The sequence below is a fragment of the Varroa jacobsoni genome, unplaced genomic scaffold (assembly GCF_002532875.2).
Source record: "Varroa jacobsoni isolate VJ856 unplaced genomic scaffold, vjacob_1.0 scaffold_1052, whole genome shotgun sequence".
In the NCBI taxonomy this organism is placed as follows: Eukaryota; Metazoa; Arthropoda; class Arachnida; order Mesostigmata; family Varroidae; genus Varroa; species Varroa jacobsoni.
Genome location: NW_019213954.1, coordinates 1 through 7,796, shown reverse-complemented (window position 1 = coordinate 7,796; position 7,796 = coordinate 1). Strand labels below are relative to the sequence as shown.

The following is a 7,796-nucleotide window of genomic DNA, read 5'->3' as shown; positions in this document are numbered from 1 at the left end:
TGTGTGTGTCTGTGTGTGTGTCTGTGTGTGTGTGTCTGTGTGTCTGTGTGTCTGTGTGTGTCTGTGTGTGTGTGTGTGTGTGTGTGTGTCTGTGTGTGTGTGTGTGTGTCTGTGTAAATGTATGTGTTCGTTGATTGTATGACTGTGCCTCTTTTGAATTATGGCGAGCTTTGTTAGCAATATCATCGATAAGTTACCGCGTCGGCAAGCAGTGCGCCCTATAAGGGGGGCGTCAACCGTGACACGATTACTCGTTGAATTGATCCCATCGAAGCCGAGGTTACAGTGAGGAGGGCCAGGAGAATGAAGGAGAAACGCAAGCAGACAAACGGCCAAATCAGGGAAACAAATACACGGAAATATATAGCAGCGTTCGAAATCAACCCCGTCCACGACGGCACTTACGTTTTACCTCACTCCAAACTGACACGCTTATTTCAGTGATCGAGCCGAAGCACATTCGAAAAAGGACTTGAACAACCGCATGCCAAGCGCGAATCCAGCGTGGGCTTGATGCTCCAATACGGCCAGATGCGGTGCCAGCGGCCGGAAACGCAGGAACCCACATAGGCTAGCCGTCGTTGTCAGGAGCTGATTCTGCGACAGGCACGACGACATCAACTAATGTCATGTGGATTACAAGGACCTGGTGCTGAATTAAATTGAGAGACAAGGTTGAGCTCATTCATAGTTTTTGGGCTCATTGTTGTCGAGCCCATCATTGCTGTGATACGTGCGCAACAACTGTGTCGTTTGGTGACAATTACCCTTTGTAGTAATTTATGAACAATGAAAGTACGCAACACTTCCTTGTTTGTTATTTTCATATGTTGTAATTAACAACGAGTTGGAATTTTAGGTTTAATCTATTTAGGTGCTTCTTGTATGTAATCTATATTTATCTGTGCGTTATTCATGTAAGTGGGATAGTTTACATATACTATTTTATGCATAGATATACGAAGAACACATATCCTCTATTTAGACTAATATAAAAAGATAGTGAAGTTTCGATCCTAATATTCTACTTTCAATACTTTATACATGATTTTGCAAAGAACGTTTTTATCAAGTCTTAAGCTAAATGAAGTCTTTATGGACGAAATATTCGAAAAAAAATACATCAATAATGCCTGCAGATGAATGCAATGCTTTATATTTGCCATGTCTATATCTTCTAATGACCTTTCACCTTTGCAATGAGTACACTATAAGCTATATATATATATATAGCTAAGCTTACAACTTATATAACTTGTTATATATAAAACGTTTTACTTTATAGACTAAAATTTTCCATTTTTACGAGTTAAATTGTAAAATAATTTTAACGTAGCTAAGGCAATTTCTTTCCTAAATTTGTGTTCTATTGTTCTTATAATGAACAATTTTGGCCACAAAAAATAAAGGCGAAGTACTTTAGGCCACAGAATTTTACCTCATTGCCAATGTTTGCTGCAGTTGATGCTTCTCTTTTAGGCATAGCCCTTAAAGAACGGCGGATAGCACGTCGGCCTTGTTGGCATTATCAACTTAGCTGCTACCCTGATCTGAATAACGGCGTATCTGACATACTCAAGGGAGCGTCAACCCGTAATCAGTAGCTATTTGAGCTAAGTGGATTTTCATTTTATTACCAGCGTCACAAGCTCGTCGTAGCTGTCGTTATGATTCCGCTTATGCTTCGGCGCCTAAATTGCTTCAGCTAGTGTTGTTCTGATGTCGAGACGTCGCTGTTTAGCCGCGTGGTCCCAAGGCTGACCAGCGGATAGGGCCAGGTTTGCCACGTCCACTCACATGGCTATTTTGATATGTTTCTGCCGTTTTTGTGGGATTATTTTCTGTAGGTCTCGCTCGTTTACTTGATCCTACCGGATCACCCGAGCAATTACTATTGTTGTGCTTGTTATAAATTATACCACAAGCGCCAATCATTCGCTTATTTGTTATACCTGCAGTATTGCCTATTTTTTATTATTATTCTCTGTTCTCTCATCGCTGAAATCACAATTGGAAGGACCTTCAATTATGCTATTTCTCAAACGCCCATTCTGTACCCTCATATTCTGCAGCTGCACATACATGTGTTGTACACAATAATTGATGATTAAGCTTTGTTAATCGCCATTATCATGTATGATTATGTAATATAAAGCGTCGCTCAAAGGCCTCGAAAGTACATGAACGGTTGCTATTTGCTGCTTTTAGCAATGACAAGAAACGCTGGTCTGGCTAGGTCGGCGTAGTGGACTAAATTTGGCCCCTTAATCTTTGCCAATACGGTCATTCAGTGCCATATTGGCCACTGGTTCCGTCTGTCCCTCTTGCGCATCTATTTCCGTTCCCGAGCATCATAAATAGCAGCACATTTTGTAGGACATCTACGCCCTCAACGCAAAACAAGCACACAACTATGAACGTTATGCTACCAAATGCGACAAGCAAACAGTATCTTTGCCTGAACCGTTCACAAGCGACTGTATTTTTTTTTATCTGCAGAGGATGTGAATAGAAACGCACAAATCTAAATAGGACCTCGCTGAAGTTGCTAGAACTGAGTGCCTTCTTCGCTTATGATGATGACGTCGCGTGGTGAAAGCGGCTGCAATAGCGACGAAAACAATTATCTATGCCGATCATCAAATTGCCTATGAAGCGATAACTGGACCAATAAGAAACACGCTAACGACAACGATGACGGCAAAGCGGATGATTATTTTAAAACGGTCACAATACCCACTGCTGCGACAGAACGGCCTCAGGCGTTTCCACGAGTCGGTAAATGAATCGGCTTCAGCTCCCATTATGCATAGAGTGCTACTCTATGCATTTACCTGTGCTACTATTATAAGCAATGATAATGGCACGAACAGTGCTAGTGCGCCCTTATTTCCATCTCCAGGCATCTCGTCTAGTACTTGCTGTTAATGAAGTATTGCACAATAACGAAAAATTCGTTATCTTGGGTTTTCTCTCCGACTGGTTTCCTAGGTGGTTACTTGTCGCTTTGGACATGGGCGGCGAGAGCGGCTTCAGTTTCGCCTAGCCCACTTACTACGCGGATGACAAATAGGAAGGGATGAGTATAGGATCAGTTTACGCAAGGAGGTCCTTTCGCTATATGTCTACCATCGTGCACATCATAAGTAAATATGGAACCTCTAGAGTAGCTTGGGTGCGCTTGCCTTTGTTTTCCAAGTTGGCTTCGTTGCGTGTGCTAACGAGACAACGTGACCCGCATACGATATCGTAGTCATATGGTTCTGCCATTTCTCCACTGCCTGCTCAAGGATCCAGGTCACTTGGTCTAGGTAAGCAAAGACGTCGTCTCCGTGAACGCCTACATATCTACCCTTAGAAAAGGGCTATGTGTGAAGGCTAGGATGTTGTACATGTGTTTACATTAGATCGCGGTTATGAGAACAACAGTTACTCGAGTAACGAGTACGAACCCGCTAAGTTCTGAATGGGGGAAATTTGCAGAACGCATAACCGGAACAAAGCTGACCCGTCAAGAATTAAAGGTTTTTACAGCGACTAGCCATCCCCTAACGATTCTTCAGCTTCTTCGCTTTGAAAGAACGAGCAGCATAAAGAAGAACACGAAAGAGATGGAAAAGGACTTTTCCGCAAGATTTTGTCGACAAAGTTCTTCTGTCTAGAATATAGGGCGCCTGTGATGAAGGTCGTAAGGTGTTACGAATGGATGTGGCCCGTGGGCAGAGAATAAGTGGGTAGGCAGAAGGCAACTGCGCTAATAAACTTGCAAATTATCTGCACATACCTGAAGGGCAGTTGAGCTTGTTAGCCAGAGAGATTGAATCAGTTACAATATATAAATTATGCGCGAATATATATATGACTGTCGTCATACTCTTACGTGTATGATAAAAGTTATGACAATAATACTTATTATAGTAGTAAATATTAATAATTAGTAGCAGCTCTGCTTTTTTACTATGGATTAGTTCGTTCCGGAACGAACCGAATTGTTATTTAGCCTGTATTAAGTTGTTAATAGTAGTGCCGGTACGGTAGAAGAACACAATTTCTTAAGTTTCTGCTTGCTCGCTTAGCATCTAACCGTTTGTGTCACCTTTCGATCTGCATTCAATATGTCTCCGAAAAACAATTTTACAAGCTACCTTGTATAGAAGTGCTTTACTATATCGTAGAGCTGTTCGGAGTAACGCAACTAGAGAACGAAATATTCGCAAATAACAATGGCGCTAGGTTTTTTTTTTGAGCAAACCGCAGTAATAAAGTGACCATCTCAGTCCGCTTCTGCCGTAATAGTTAGTAACTTAATTGTAAGAAATTCAAAAGCGCTATTGACAGGTAAAGCTTTTCAATATCTCGACAATCTTGGGTCGTATAGCACGAGCCACTTTTGATACTATCTTCAATACTTGGAACCTTTAAGGAGCAAGGAACAAATCGAGAACCTAAACCTCAATAAATATAGCGAGTTCTACGTTCGATGCTACTGCTAAACGGTGTGTCAGATGCCTGGCTTCCAGATCAAAGCAAAACGTGTCCACGCCCGGTTTTAAACCCACATCACCTCATCATCATCTCTTGAAGATGGTTAGCAAACTCATTACTAGTGCAGCATTATGAGGACGACGAAGTAAACCTAGTATACTTAAGAAATGCAAAGGCGATGAATTCTATTGCATAAGCCCACCTGTTGAGAGAGACTCATGGTAGCTTGACGACAGTGCGCTTTAGTGCCTTAAATACCTCATTTATTTAGGAATAACGCTAATATCCAGTTGACGATCATTCGGAACGGTGCCGATGTCAAATAATAAATGCAAAGAACCGACACAAGTTATCGATAAAGAAAGCACTGGCTTTTTCCTACATAAAGGTAGCATTTTATACATCGTGTGAAATGCCGTCAATCTGGAAGCATTTCAAGGCCAACTAACTTATGACCTTGATCACGTGAAGCCAGGTTATCTAGAATACCCCTCAGGATTTCACGCTCAACAAGTAAGACTCGTCTTTTTGATTGTCGGCATACGACTATTAGCTGAGGATGTCAAGAAGCTGTGCGAACTACCCGAAACATGAGCAATGGATCGACGCTATAGACCTGGAAAACTGTTTAACAACAATACAGACCTAGAAGTCCACGCTCCTGATAGCATACTTAGTATTGTTTACTGATGTACTCTCGAAAATCTTTGTATGGAAATTTGCTTTTTTTCTACCTGGTTCGGTAATGGCACCGACCCTAACCGTGTGCAACGGGTAGACCGTCACGCGTAAAACATCACTTGAATGGTAGTGGCGATCGCCCGTACCATAATAAGCAACATGATTCGCGCATCTTTTATGGTCCTAAGACGCAGGCATCGTAAGGTTCTCTGACTGATGTATCCGACCGGACAATACACTATCGGCGGGAAAAACCGTCGCACATCGCTCACATCAAAGCTGACACTCAATCTAGAAGGAGTCCCAGGTGGGTCTACCTATACCGTGGACCCTTTAGATATAGGGCGATCCTCACAGAGAAAGTATCTCGTCTATAATTACGTTTGCTGCGGAATGTTAATGAGTCAGTCATTCTTTTATTTTAGCTCATTTCATCAATTGTTTAACGGCAGTGCACTCGAACCACATATATTTGTTACATACCCAAAAATTCCATAACTTGCCCAGCAGCTCATTCATGCGCCAAAATATATTTGTACAATCATTGGCCAATCAGCGCATAAGGCCATGTAGAGATCTCACGCATCGCCGAGTTTGACCGAAGATATTTTCCTACCCTGTCCCCGTGATTGCGCTGTGACTAACACATTTGCCTGCTTGGCTTAGAGACCCGTCGTGGTCTGGGTTCGGATCCGGCCTTAGGCACACGTCTGGGATCTAGCTATTTGAAATCATGGCCTAAATACCAGACACACCGGAACTAAATATCTGCACGTAGTTCATTTATGTAAAAGCTGTCTCCCTCTGCTTACTGATAATAGCACATGCGATAAATTGCTGTGAATGAGAAGGCACACTTACTGAGATATGTAGCGTCGTGGCTGTCCACCACAACGGGTACGGGCATTCGAGCCATTGCACACAATGCAAGTAACCGATTTCGTCTTTTACCGTTCATAAAGAGAAATAGATGATTTGAGATATAGTATAGCAATTATCGTTACTCTCATCTATTCGATGATGACAACGATTATTTTCAAGTGACTTTCATGCTTTTTGTGACTATATGTGAACCGGTTAATGGTACTGTGGAAAGACCTAAGGGACGCAGAGGGAATTCTCGTTACTAACCAGACTCATTGGAAAAAAATGATTGCGAAGAGAAATAGCTGAGTGGGTCAGAATATCGATGAAGTGATCGATTGGCAATGTGGTTCAGAAACTGAAGGACAGAATGCCTTCTTCATTAAGGGGAAACCGAAATCGAACACAGCGTAACGAGGAGACAGGATCATTCTAGCCGTAATGATTTTTCAATTGCGTCATAGGTGGCGAACTTTTAAGCCAGTGTCCATAAAAACGCTTCGATATCGTGACGAAATGAATGGTTTTGTCCGTTGTAAGGTTTTCGACAAACAGTATAGACATTTCAAATGGGTTACACGTAGACCCAACTATGTTTTTAGATTTATCGCTAGTGATGCTCGACAAGTCTACGCACGTTTTGATTCCACGAGTCCTTCAATCCAACAAGTCACACATCGGAGTAAGATAATGGCATATACAGTGATTTCCATCCACAGTTAGTGAATAAAATTATGCACACAGGACAATGCAATGACTTACTGCGACGAAAGTGGTTCCCGAATAAACTATGAAGTCATGCATGACAAAATTAGTGTACTAAAGTCAGTAGTTAAGGCCCGAAGATTCACTCGACTTAATCCGATCGAAGACGTGTGCAGTCATGACAAACGAAGAGCCATGCGTGACGGAAATCGCGTGGAAATCAAAGCACACACAAGCCAAGCTGCAACTATGATTGCAGCCAAGGTCTGGGGACAACTTACTAAGTGTCCGTTCGAAAATGCTTGTTCAGCGATAGTGTGTTATTATTAAAGCTATCACAAGCAAAGGAAGGCACCTTTCATATAAAAAAAATCGGCACGCAGACAATTAGAGTACGGAGCTATCTTCGATTCAACTCGGCAATGTGAAATTTCCTTATTTGATTGGCCTTATTTGATTTGCCAAAGATTGTACCCTTTTAATACAAACGTTACGCTAGGGTTTTACAATCTTGAAATTGGTTTAATGATCGACACGGATCTGGTTCGTTATGTTCGTTACGGGCAAATCATGTACACAGCACATGAACGGCAACGACAAAAAAAGAACCGTTAGTTAAATGTGAATATTAAATTAAATGCCATTATTATAAAACAAGCAAATGCTTATAATCGCTTTTATAAAGTTATTGACTATAATAACTGCTAACTTGACTTGAATCCAAGTCCGGATCTAAGTAAAGTCCTACTTACTATCGTTGTTGGTTTACATGTACTGCTGTTTACCGAACGAACCGTACCAGGCTTTTCTAATAGTATCCGTATCTGTTGGGCGAAATCGGGTCATGAAAACGGCGACCAGACATTTTGTTTCTGCGAAAGCTGACCTATAAGATAACGTTATTATCGGGTGACAAATGTACCACAGCAGAAATAGGCGGCTACTTGAGTAAGAAATTTAATTTGCCCACAGTAAATCACGATAATTGCATGCTTATCGATTGTCCTGCTACGAAACAATTCGTTAGCTCGTATAGGGCAAGTTTAATAGTGCCTTATATA

At 41.6% G+C, this 7,796-nt stretch overlaps 1 protein-coding gene across 1 annotated transcript in view; it reads right to left on the bottom strand.

Annotated features, from left to right (window-relative positions):
- The window catches only part of LOC111266095 (uncharacterized), a 14,924-nt gene extending 8,826 nt beyond the window's left edge, over positions 1 to 6,098 (bottom strand). Inside the window, exon 1 of the mRNA XM_022843270.2 lies at positions 6,028 to 6,098. The gene's annotated coding sequence lies outside the window, so the exon portion shown is untranslated. The remainder of the gene's footprint in view (positions 1 to 6,027) is intronic.
- Positions 6,099 to 7,796: the final 1,698 nt, after the last annotated feature.